Source organism: Schistocerca cancellata, chromosome 5, assembly GCF_023864275.1.
Source record: "Schistocerca cancellata isolate TAMUIC-IGC-003103 chromosome 5, iqSchCanc2.1, whole genome shotgun sequence".
In the NCBI taxonomy this organism is placed as follows: Eukaryota; Metazoa; Arthropoda; class Insecta; order Orthoptera; family Acrididae; genus Schistocerca; species Schistocerca cancellata.
Window position 1 is genome coordinate 160,307,769 of NC_064630.1, and position 13,365 is coordinate 160,321,133.

The following is a 13,365-nucleotide window of genomic DNA, read 5'->3' on the forward strand; positions in this document are numbered from 1 at the left end:
CAGCAAGCCAATGAAGAATTTTTAAAAGTGAAAAACGCACTTACAACAGCACCGATTTTAGCACATCCTGATCTAAGACAAAATTTTTGTATGGCCACTGATAGCGCGAAAACAGGTTTAGGAGTTGTTTTATTCCAAGAATACGAACAGGCAGGGCTGAGATCATATAGAACAATTGCATTTGCCAGTCGTGTACTCACAAAAAGCGAGAAAAACTATTCAGTCACGGAGCTGGAAGCATTGGCCACTGTATGGGGCTTCCAACGTTTCGATACTTCCTATTCGGAAGAAAAACAAAAGTATACACAGACCACAAAGCATTAGAATTTCTGTTATCCGCCAAACTAACTCATGGGAGGTTAGCCAGATGGATGTTAATACTACAAGAATTTGACTTCACTATTACACACATACCAGGACCAGCAAATGTATTGGCAGATGCCTTATCACGATGTCCACAGGGTGTATTCAATAACATAGGTTTGGAAGCAGCAGAAGACCAGTTTACAATGTACTATATGAAACAAGTACCTTTCGAAAACTACATTACGACAGCATTGAAAAACATAGGCAAAGAAGAGGACAAGCATCCCTAAATACTAGGAATCAAACACAAGTGGAGAAGTAAGGATTTTCCAGACATTCGACAGCACTATCTCATAAAAAACAATGTTTTATTTTTTATACGAAATGTTGCAACGAACGAATGGTTAATTTATATCCCAGATGAACTAATTAATAAGTACATATGGTATACACATTTAAGTAATGGCCACTTTGGACCAAAGAAATGCTTTTTTAAAATAAAACTAACAAGCCATTTTCCTAATATGGAAAGACGAATTAGAACAGTATTAGTCAAATGCAAAAAATGTATGAGGGCTAAACACGTCACTTTACAAACCAAACCACCTATGTTTCCAATAATCCCTAAAAAATTAAAACAAATAGCTGCAACAGATTTGATGGGGCCCTTTCCACGCACAAAAAATGGACATATTTTCATATTTGTCGTTTTGGAACTTACTTCTAAATATGTTACCTTGACACCATTAAAACGGGCAACAGGTCTTACTATAAGTAAAGCATTTAGACAAGATTTTCTCAGACAGGTAGGTGGAGTGCAATGAATAATTTCGGATAATGGCCCACAATACAAATCAGTGCAATGGCAAAACACATTAAAACTACACAAAATAAAACCCATCTACATATCTAAATACAAACCTAGCGTAAATCCAGCAGAACGATCTATGAAGGACATAGGCACTTTATGCCGATTATATATAGGCGAAAGACACAACACTTGGGATATATACCTTAAAGATTTTCAAGAAGTAATAAATAAAATTCCACAAAGCACTACACTACTACCTCCAGTTACTGTACTTGAAAATATTGAACCCCCAAACATAACCAGAGAAAATGTTAGATTTCCTATTGTACCACGTAGACAGCACAAACAAGGCATAGCAACAGCACTCTCCAACATCAGAAAGGCAGCCATTAAAAGAAAGGAAAGAGGAGATAGAACAGCAATTAGAAGAACATTCTTAGTAGGCCAGAAAGTATTTGTAAAAACACACCATATCTCCATCAAACAGAAATACAAAATACATAAGTGTTACACTGCTTACAAAGGACCAGTCATAATTAGCCGAATTGCTCATGATAATGCTGTGGAGCTAATGAACCCAAAAACAGGCAAAACCTTAGGACTTCACCATGTGAGACATATGAAAAAGTTTGAAGATTAATTTTATTACTGGTAAATAATTAGCACAATATTTCAAGTTTATGTTGCAGATAAGATCGTCAGGAGAAAGAAGAATGAAGAGAGAGGAATGTGGGAAAAAGAAAGTAGTTTTTTATAAAAACAAAAACAAAAGTAACACCAATAGTAGCATAAATTAAGGTGAAGGGATAAATCATAGATAGTATAACAGCATGAAATACTAAAATGCTATACACCATGACACTACACAAAAATAAAAAATGAATTTGAGGATTCTTGTAGAAGTTAAGACTCAAAATATCTTAGAATTGTAACATGGAAGGGGCGCCGAAATTTGTAAAGCTTTTTAAAAAGGCGTAAGACAATGTATGTACTAGAGATATGTTAGATGATTATAAGGATAAGTTTTTGTAAGAACCATTATAAAAACTCCAGCAAGAAGCAAATGCAATGACCCACAAGTTGCATCAAGAGAATTATCAAGAAAGAAAAGGACATAATTAGCAAGACATGATTCCTACAAGGCAGAAGCATCGAGAGAAGGGAAAGTACAGTGAGACCAAAAAAGGACATTTGTACCTGAAGTCGGCAGTAAATCTACTGTTAAAAGGGACCCCTGCAGGGACAGACAAGCAAGCACTGGACTTTCGCCACTCGTAAACCCTGGGACGCCCCAACTCAGAGGAGTGTGCAAAAAACGGCCCAACGAGAAGACCGCTTGGGCAAGCCACCACGGGCAAAAAATATGTGTAAAAGTCACACTACTGCTATTAAACAGCACGCTGCTGCACAAAACTGAAGAAAACTTCAACAAAGTAGAATGGACACGTCCAAACAATTTATCAAACTGTTACTAAGAGGAGAACTTCAAAGCGACTAGTTATCAATAAATATTCCCATATCCTGCCCAGAGAAGAACCGAGAATCAAGTATGAAGCAGAGAAAAAGCAGGAAGAACAGAAGTTGAAGATTCGCAAGATTGAGACCAAGAAAGAAGATGGGTGAAGAACAGACGACATACCTTCCCAAATCCCTATCCTATTGTGAACTAGTCGTCTGCGAAGTATTGCAACGAAAAGAACCGCTTTCAGCGACACATAACGAAGACTTTCACGCATACAAAGCCAGTAAACCACGAGATTCTGCACTCACAGCACGATTCCATTATGGGACCTCCACGACAGCAATACACCATTGCGAAGCCAACAAGGAACAACGAACGAAACTGTACATCAAATACTTGCCCACATCCATCTCACGCAGGTCCATCACCTTCGTGCAGAAACATTCGCCAATGGTTGGCGGCCAACCTCGTGCTTAAACATTCATAGGGTTGTGTGAATGTGTGAAATCAAATTATGTGATGTAGGAATTGTGCAAAAGAAACGTGTGAAAAACTAAATAAGTTAAGCACACCAGACAGCTAATAAACTACAAAATAACAGTCATTGACTATGGACTTAAGTAAAAATAGACATCGATAAATATAAGTCATTAGTTCTGAAATGGCCAGTGTATAAAAAACAAAAGTAAGGTATAATAAACACTAGAACAATATGCCACTATTTTCTCCACATAAAAATAAAAGAACAACTATATATTACTTATTTTCTCCTTATAAAAACAAATAATAAAAAATTATCTTGTTGGATGTTTTCCCTTTTTAGCATTTGTACCATTTGTAGGATAATATCTCAATGCTTGTCTATGTATATTTCTTTGTCAAAGCAATTCTTGGAAATAATTCTTATTTGTTAGTGTAACAATGTTGAAATGAGTGTCTAGAAACAAATACATTTTACTTGTACATAACATTTAGAAAATGTGTCAGGAATAGATTTTACTTAATTACTACATTTATAAAAAAAAATATTTCTTAGAAAATCGATGTGAAAGACTCTTTACTTTCGATAAGAAACTTCTTAAAAAACAAACTTCACACTTAAAGAAAGAAAGTAAATAATTAAAAATTAATAATTATAATAGCATAAAATATTCTTCTCTTATCAATATAAACATATTTTTGAGAATAATGTGGAAGAATATAAAAATATAAATTAGTAACACAAACTAGCATAGAACCAGAATAATGTGGCTGAACAGTAGGGAACAAAATTTAGATAAAGGAATAATTTTTGACTGACTTAGACAATGATTCAATCATTGCCTAACTTCAGTGCAAAAATTAAGTTCGAAGTGTGGTGATATGCAAGGTGTCAGGCAAATCCAACACTTTCCATGAAAACCCTGACATGATAAGCAAATCCGGCAGTATATCACATAGCTCCGAATAAATCCTGACATTAAATTAACCAAAGTAATACGATCAACGTGTGAGCAAATGGAATACCACAGACTAACACAAGAACGCCTAAATGCATGTCATACCTCCCCACCATGAAACAGACGCAGTTCCGAGGGAAGAAACGAGAACAGAAGCCGAGAGCAGAACCGTGTTAAGCTAGAAGGCCCTACAATAAGGGACGGACACCCACATCGCCGGCTGACCGCCAGGACCACCCCTAGCACATGTTAAAGATAGAGCCCTCCAGAAGAACAGTATAGATCTTATGATAACACCAAAAGGGCCACACAAGCTGCAAGTTTTAGCGTGAGACTTTTTCGCGTCTCTGTTACTTTGCAAACGTTAAAAACATTGCCCCACCACGAATAGTATAACGTTTCTCATTGGATAGACAGATTTTTGTAGGCAGAGCTTAAGGTTAACATTGAGACCCTTATTGGTCAGTTGAAAACACAGCCAGATTGCTTTTTTTAAGCTAACTTTGGTAAATTGTAGTAAAGAGAAGTTAGAAGGAGTTGCTCCCGAGACGGCGAGCTGTGTGGAGCTGTGCCGCCGCCGCCCCCTGACGCTGCCTTAACACCGTCTAGGTAATGAACGCACGCAATGCCGCAAATCAGCGCATAACACTTCACTCAGAACTGCAGAAGTCTCATCTGTTACATCCCCTTTTTACGTAATACTAGTGTCGATCGTCAATTAATGCTCATGGTATTCACATTTGCCACTTGAAGTTAAAAACTGAAACTCGAAGATTTTTCTGTTGTTTAATTCTTGGGAAGCAACATCAGCCACTGTAGCTTATGACAAGTTAAATAAGTAATTAAACATAATTGAGGATCACTGTAGATCATTTGGATAGTTTTCTCTTTTATGAAACTTAAACCTAGATTATAGCTGTGATATGGCATAGGTCATCCTTCGATCCATTGTAGAACTTGGAAACCCATTCAGAGAATATTCGTTCACATTTTTGTTGAACGCAGTTTGTTTTTATCGTCCTATATTAAATTATTTCCTTTTATCAATAGTGCAATTTATAAACAATGTTTTGTGAGTAGAATAAATTTTCCAATAGTAAACTTAACTGCTTTTTCGACGTTATTTTACCAGCTAACTATAAATAGGAAAGCATTGAACCCCTTCCACTAAATTTAGTTAGTATTAAGATTTTTTTACAGGGAGTGCAGTGAAGCTGACGCTGAAATCATTAAGTATTTGATTATATCATCGCTAGTCTCACTGAACTCTTCTAAACTCTAAATGTCTTGCTTGGTCTGGCGTCTCCTTACCAGCAACAGGTCCCAGTTTCAAACTAGTCAATTCCCTAAAACACACGCTCAGAGCGTCTTTGCGCGAAAGTGGTAGGGAGACACGACTTAGAACAAACAGACACCGCGCAGAATTTTAGAATCGTTCGTCTAAAATTGTGAGCTATATGTTTGTGACTATACCACAAAGCGAAAAAAGTGGTCCAACTAAGACATTCATATTTCTTTACGTACTACACCAATATGTAATAAAAATGGGGGTTCCTATTTAAAAAAACGCAGTTGATATCCGTTTCACATATAGCAGCGTCATCTAGCACCATCTGTTTTCGCCCTTCAAGCTAGACGAGTTTCGTTCTTTGTAGTTATTTCGTTTGATGCTTACTCTGTGAGATATTTGGCCCGGTCAGTATCAATGGACCACCCTGTGGAATATCGTCGACGTACCACTGGGCTCTAAGGGTGCCACGGACGACACAGAATCGGGTCCTGCTATGAAATGAGATGGTATCGCAGACCTTGACTCCATGTAATAGAGCCGTATGGCGAGCTACGGTCAGTACGTATCCCAGAAGTTTCCGAGGCGTCTCCAGATAGGTGTTTGGCCTGGAATCTTATTTACTGGAGCAGAATTGTGTTTAATTCGAAGTGCTGACTCTTTGGTTGTCATCCACTATTCCCTTCCATAACCCTTCCTCACCCCATTTTGGCCGGCCGCGGTGGTCTAGCGGTTCTAGGCGCTCAGTCCGGAACCGCGCGACTGCTACGGTCGCAGGTTCGAATCCTGCTTCGGGCGTGGATGTGTGTGATGTCCTTAGGTTAGTTAGGTTTAAGTAGTTCTAAGTTCTAGGGGACTGATGACCACAGATGTTAAGTCCCTTAGTGCTCAGAGCCATTTGAACCACCCCATTTTGTTGCCCTTCATGGCGAGCCATCCTGTACTCACCCGCCCGCTCACTGTCAGCGTTTCTTTGCTTGTCTTCGTACTTGACAAACCCTACCTTGCCCAGTAAAGTTATCGAATGTATCTCCAGTTGAGAGCGTTTGGAGGTCGGGATTTTGACGATTTAACGCATCAGTTAGGCAGAAATTGATACGATGTCCGTTAGGACGACATCCGAAAACTCTATCAAAGAATGCCAAGCCAAATAGGTTCTTGCGCGTTATTGAGTTGCTAAATCTACGAAGCTCTTATTCTTGAATAAAGTATCCAGTCATTTGTTTGTCTGTACATGTACGTCACATCTACCGATTCCGTCACGTTCGGAAAATTTCTTCGTGGTACGTTTTCTTTACTTCTCTTTCCCCCTTTTTTCTTAGAGTGTATTACAGTTATTTGGGATATATCATTAAGTCTTCAGTTACAGATTTTAGTCGCAAGAAAAACTATACATATTCTTAAAACCAGTTGTATGACACGTGAACCGTAAGTCATACTTCGTCGGTCATGCATCATCTTATACCTTCAACGAAGAAGTCTTTTACCTTGGAACATGTGATATTTGCATATTGACTGAGTTTCTACAATTTCTGAACAGTTTTACCCATCTTAAAAATGGAAATTTGTGTTAGTTTTCTGTATCTTCTATGTCAAAATGTATCTGGTTTTTGATGATACCTCTCCATAATTTGATATCGCTTACTGATTATTCGTATGTAGTAGAGTAATGAGGTAACAGACAGACGATTAAATACAGTACTGACAAGATTTTCTCGATTGAAACGCTTTTCAACTTAAAGAGAATGTTTTTTTGCTAGCTGCATGACCATGTTGTTCCTTGCACATGTTTTCACATTTGGGAAAACTTTAATATCCGGATTAATTTTTGTAGATTCGGAAAAAAAGTGCATCACAAAAAAGTGAATGCCTTAAATTAAAAACGGAGTAGGAATTTGTTAAGCTTCTGTTGGCGGGCTGGATGGAGGCGAAAGCCTGAAAAGTGATTCAAGGTAGAACACTCTTCCTTACTCTTGGCACCGACTTGTGTAACGTCCCCAGCCACGATACATGTAACACGTACATAAACGAAATTTAAGGAAATAGTGTTGCTGCACGTACCTGTGACTGTGGGACAGAAAGCACCATCAGTTTTCGGAATCCAAAAGAACCTCGAAATATGTGGGTTAAAGTTCGGTCACCGATCCAGTATGATAACATTTTTTGTTAAAGTCAGTAATCTGCTCAGGGAACGAGTGTTGGGGGCAGATGCGTGGATCAGCATTGCTATTCTGTGCAAGGTGCCAGTTGGAGGTTGTCTGCCATTTACCTTTCTCTGGCCTGACGGATCCCCACTGACTGTGTCATTTGCCTCCACTCACTAAGAGGCTGTGGAGAGGTCTGACATTTAAGCTAAGGCACTAGGGCAAAGGCTGGTGATCAGAAACTGTACGTGACTCCCCTCCACAACTGCCGACCAGATACGTTCACTCAGTACCAGGATTCGAATCTACTACTTCCTAGGAGAATGTCACTGCATATATGACAGCGATCTCGGATGGGTAGGTGGGTGACTTTTGTTTACCAGTTGCTTATTCAAATGATGTTCATTTTGGGCCAAAGGTCCAAGAATTTTCAAAAGGGGTGAGTTTGTAAACCACGTGCCGCCGTGATTAAAGTGTACCATGGATATAAAAAAATAGCGCTATCCAGAATCGATGATGCGGTTGTGATTCACCACGGGCCATGGAGAGAAGTGGTTAAAGACAGCTGCTGAGATGTGTAAGGGCGAATAGACTCGCAACTGTTCAGTAACCAACCACCCAGACGAACCAAGCGTCTACCGAAAGAGTCTCCTCAACGACCGTTCGGCGAACATTGCTGGGCCGGCCGGAGTGGCCGAGCGGTTCTAGGCGCTACAGTCTGGAACCGCGCGACCGCTACGGTCGCAGGTTCGAATCCTGCCTCGGGCATGGATGTGTGTGATGTCCTTAGGTTAGTTAGGTTTAAGTAGTTCTAAGCTCTAGGGGGCTGATGACCTCAAAAGTTAAGTCCCATAGTGCTCAGAGCCATTTGAACCATTTTTTTTTTAACATTGCTGCGTATGGGCCTCCGCAGCAGGTGGCTGGTTCGTGCTCCCATGCTGACTGCTCTTCATCGGCGACGAAGGCTGGAATTTGCACACCAGTACCACAAATGGACGTCCACTGAGTGGCATTAGGTGGGCTTTTCAAATGAATTACTTTTTATTCTCTATCGGACAGACAGCCTAAGCGTGTACAGCTTGAAACTTCTGAAAGATAACACCCTCCAACAATCGTCGGAAGCGTGCAGGCTCAAGGACAGAACATTATGGCCTGGGGAATGTGTTTCTTTCATTCGCTGAGTGATCTCGTCTTTTTGGAAGCCACAATGGATCAACTGAAGTATTCATCTATCCTCGACAAGTTTGTCCACTCCTACATGCAGTTTGTTTTTCATCGGCACGATGGCATCTACCAGCAGGACAATGTAACGTGTTACACACCTCGCTGTGTATGTGCTTCGTTCAAAGACCACCAAGAGGCGTACTCTCTCGGCCACCAAAATCCCTTAATTTAAGCCCAATGGAGAATCTCTGTGACCATCTCCATCGAGCTGTTCTCCTCATGGATCCTCAACCAAGAAACCTAGCTCAACTGGCCATGGACTGGAGTCGGCATGTCTCCACACCCTTGTCGATACCTTCCAGAATCTCGCACACTGTCTTCCAGCAAGTGCCCCAGCAGTCTGTGCTGCAGAAAGTGCTTATTCAGGCTTTTGACAGGTGGTCTCATTAATGTGAAAGGAAGTGCGAAAAGCAAAATTACCAACAATAATACGTGACCTTGAATATCACAATATACATATCCTGATCAAGAGTAGATGAAGTTTAAGAAAATCGTCGGGAAAAATCGTTATGAAAGTGAAACTTCTTTATTTAAAATGAGTGTGTCTATACTTAAATTGCAGAATAACTGAGAAGATGAAACTTCTACGTTATTTGACTCTGGAACAGCTGAGTGAAACTGAACGTACTGAGCCTGCTTTCTCTTTACTTTATCATGTCAACACTGACCCACAATACTCTAGCGCAATGCAATCTGACTCCTCAAAAAGTTACAACCTGACTTCAGATAATTAATTCAAGGAATGCCCCTTACTAAAAAGAAATCTCAACAATAACCTATACATTTAATTAAGCACTACCTCACAAAAATCTTCATTACGCGAACTACTGCAATACAGCGAGCGTCAATACTGCCAGCTAAATAAAAGATACTAACTACTAAAGCCACTAACTACTAATAGCCATGTGCTTAGCGAAGGAAAGAATTTGTTGCAAACCAAATAATATATTTTTTACCTTAATAATGTGACATTAAGTTCAAACACCAATAAAAATCATAGTTGACATCTAGTACAAAGATATATAATAATGAATAATTTTCAGTTTCCAAGTCGGATACTTCCAGTTCGCTAGCCTACGACTCCAGATCTCTACCCTCCATCAATGCTAACTTCTCACATTTAACATCCATCACTGCTGGCTGTTCACCTCCAACTGCCCAACAGTACTTCCATCACTGCTGGCGATTAACTTCCAACTGGCCAACAGTACTGGCAATTAACTTCCAACAACGAGTCCGACCAGCCACAGAGTGGCTTACAAAGAAAGCGCAGTCAGAGATCCAATTCAAAGGGCTACACAGCGCTACCAACACAGAAGCAGCTCACTTCCAAAAGGAAATGGTATACTGAAATTCGAAGGAATGATGAGATCCCTTTGAAGTTTGATAAAGATGCGGACCATAGCAGACAGTTTAGTTAAAGAGGAGTGAACATCTCTAAAAGGAGAAATCACAGATGTTGGACAGACAAACATAAGTAAAGGATAGGTAACTGCGAAAAAACCTTGGGTTACGGAAGAAATACTTCAGTTAGTCGACAAAAAAGAAAGTATAAAAATTTTCAGGTAAAGACAGAAATATAGCAATATGAATCATTTAGGAATGAAATAAACAGGAAGTACAGGGCAGCCAAGGCATAATGGATGCATGAACGATGTGAAGAAGTCGAGAGATAAATTATATTCGAAAGGACTGACTCAGCATATTGAAAAGTCAGATCAACCTTCGATGAAATTAAAAGTGACGGTGGTAATATTAAACGGCAATGTCAATTTCACTCTTAAACGTAGTGGACAGAGCGGACAGGTGGAATGAGAACAATGAAGGTTTCTATGAGGGGGAAGACTTCTCTGAAGACATCACACAAGAAGAAAGTGGAGTCCATAAGGAAGACATAAGGTATCCAGAAGCAGAGTCGGAATTTAAAAGAGCTGGGAAAACTTAAGATCAAATAAGTCAGAAGGAGTACGTAACATTTCGTAGGATTTTCCAAAATCAGTGGCGAAAATAGCAATCCGACGACTATTCACGTGGGTGTGTAGAACCTGTGAGACTGGCGACATACAATCATACTTTCGGAAAAATATTATTCATACAGTTGGGAAGATAGGAAGGGCTGAAATGTGAGAAAACTGTCGCACAATCAAGTTAACAGCTCATTCCTCGAAGCTCCTGACATACAGAAGAAAAGGAAAATAGAGAATCTTTTAGATGACGCTCAGTTTAACTTTAGGTAAGGTAATGCGCCACAAAGGTGGTTCTGACGTTGCGTATCATATTTAATGCAAGACTCAAGAAAAATCAGGACACGCTCGTAGGATTTGTCGCCCTACCAAAAGCTTTCGACAATGTAAAATGACGCCATACGGGAAGTCTCAGAAAAATAGGAGTAAGCTGTAGGGAAAGACGGGTAATATGCAAGAACCAAGAGGGAACAATTAAAATGGAAGACAATGAACGAAGTATTCGGATTAATGGTGTGTAAGGCAGGAATGCAGTCTGTCGCCCCTACTGTTCAATCTATACGTCGAAAAAGCTAGAGTTGAAATAAATGAGAGATTCAAGAATGGAATTAATATTCGGGATGAAAGGATGTCAGTAATAAGATTTGATATTCTGAGTGGCAGTGAAGAAGAATTACGGTTTGTGTTGAATGGAATGAAGAGTCTAATGGCTGCAGAACATGGACTGAGAGTAAATCGAAGAAGGAAGAAAGTAATGAGAATTAGCGGAAATGAGGAAGCGAGGAACTTACCAACAGGATTGGTGATCACTAAGTAGATAAAGTTAAGGAATTCTGCTGACCTGTAAGCAAAATAACTCGTAACGGAGAAGCAAGCAGGACATAAAGAACATGCAAAGTGTAGGTTCCTGACCAAGAGAAATCTATTAGTATCAAACATAGGCCTTAATTTGAGGAAGAAATTTGTGAGAATGTACGTTTGGAGTACAATATTGTATGGTAGTGAAATACGGACTATGGGAATACTGGAGCAGGAGAGAATCGAAGCTTTTGAAATGTGGTAATGTTGGAAATTAAGTGGACTGATAACATAAGGAATGAGGAGGTTCTCCGCAGAATTGGCGAAGCAAAGAACACATGGAGAACACTGACAAGAAGTAGGGACGGGATGATAGGACGTGAGTTAAGAGAATAACCACTGTGGAGCTATAGAGGATAAAACTGTAAGGGAAGACACATAAAGGAATATATCCAACAAATAATTGAGGACGTACGGTGGAGCTGCTGCTCTGAGATGAAGAGATTGGCACAGGAGAGAAATTCGTGACGGGCCGTATCGAGCCACTGAGAAAAAGGATCCTCCATGTTAACAGTGTAGAAACGTTGGATTTCACTAACATTTACGTACAAAAATATTGTCGTTATCTTAATCAGAGTATTTGAAATTACTCATTTATGTCAGATACATAGTTTTTCAGTGCATACAATAATGGTGACGTGATGCCGGAATGCGACACACCATTCAAATAAGAATCACATATATACATGTAGTGAGACAGAAATTTAAAGAATTAGAAAAAAAATTATGTCTCAAAAAATTTAGATACAACTCTTTTCAAGTGGTTTTAGAACTCTATTTTAATTATTTAATATAATAAAGTTCATAAATGATGCTTGAATTTCACTCAGGAAATAAAATGAGGAATATTGCCAGGTAACAGTGGTGTGATAATATCAGGAAATATTGTTAGTCTAAAATTTATAACTGAAATGCTACGCAAGTTTGTACGTTCTAGATGACAACGATGCTCAGTCTTATTATGGTTTTTGGTTCATCAAGTGCACTGACATTATAAGAAGAGGAGAACGGGCCATCTTCTTGATATTCATTGGACGCTGTCTGCTTCCGGACAAAATATTCGTTTAGAAGAACGTACTCATTCGCAGCACAGCGGTGGCCATTCGTCTTGCAAATGAAGCTACATCTTGCCGAAAATTTACTTAAACCGTTAAACAGTGCGGGCAACTCCATACGTGCGCTGACTTTGGTGAACAACCATTTATTTTCCCTTCCGTTCCTAACAGCAGACTCCGTCATTCGGAAGATGTTCTATACGTAGCCTACTCTCTGGTGGTGCCTACGTTATTAACCATTTTTCATCCCTGATATGGCACAGGACAATGATAATATGTATCTCAAAAAAGTTTAAAGAGTAAATGCAAGTTTTTCACATGGTGTATGGCAGGATACTACTTTGCACGCTGTTATAGTTTCTTTGTGTCCTTACTCTAGTCTCGAATGGTGCCCTGGAAGAATGACTTCATACAAGCCAGCTCTTATTTCACCTTCCTAACTTTTCGTAAGAGAGCAAATTAATTTAATATTGACAAGTCTCTGTGAAACAAATGGTGCCCAGCTTTCCTGACAGAGCAGAAGAAATCACACAGGAGGTTTCTTATGTGATGTGTTGGGTTCCACCTCTTCGATGTAGTGTCTCATCTGTTGAAAGAGCATCAATCCAGTCCGTTGGAAAACATCAAGATTTATTAATTCTAGCAGTGAATAACGATAACGCAAAGATTCTCTTTTCATGGGACGATTATGTAGATAATAATAGAGCTACCAGTTAAGTAGCTGGCTTTCCAAAGATTGCAGAATACCATAATGAACGAATAACATGAAAGAGGCCTTCACTTCTGAAAAAGAGTTCATTATACGAAGACGTGC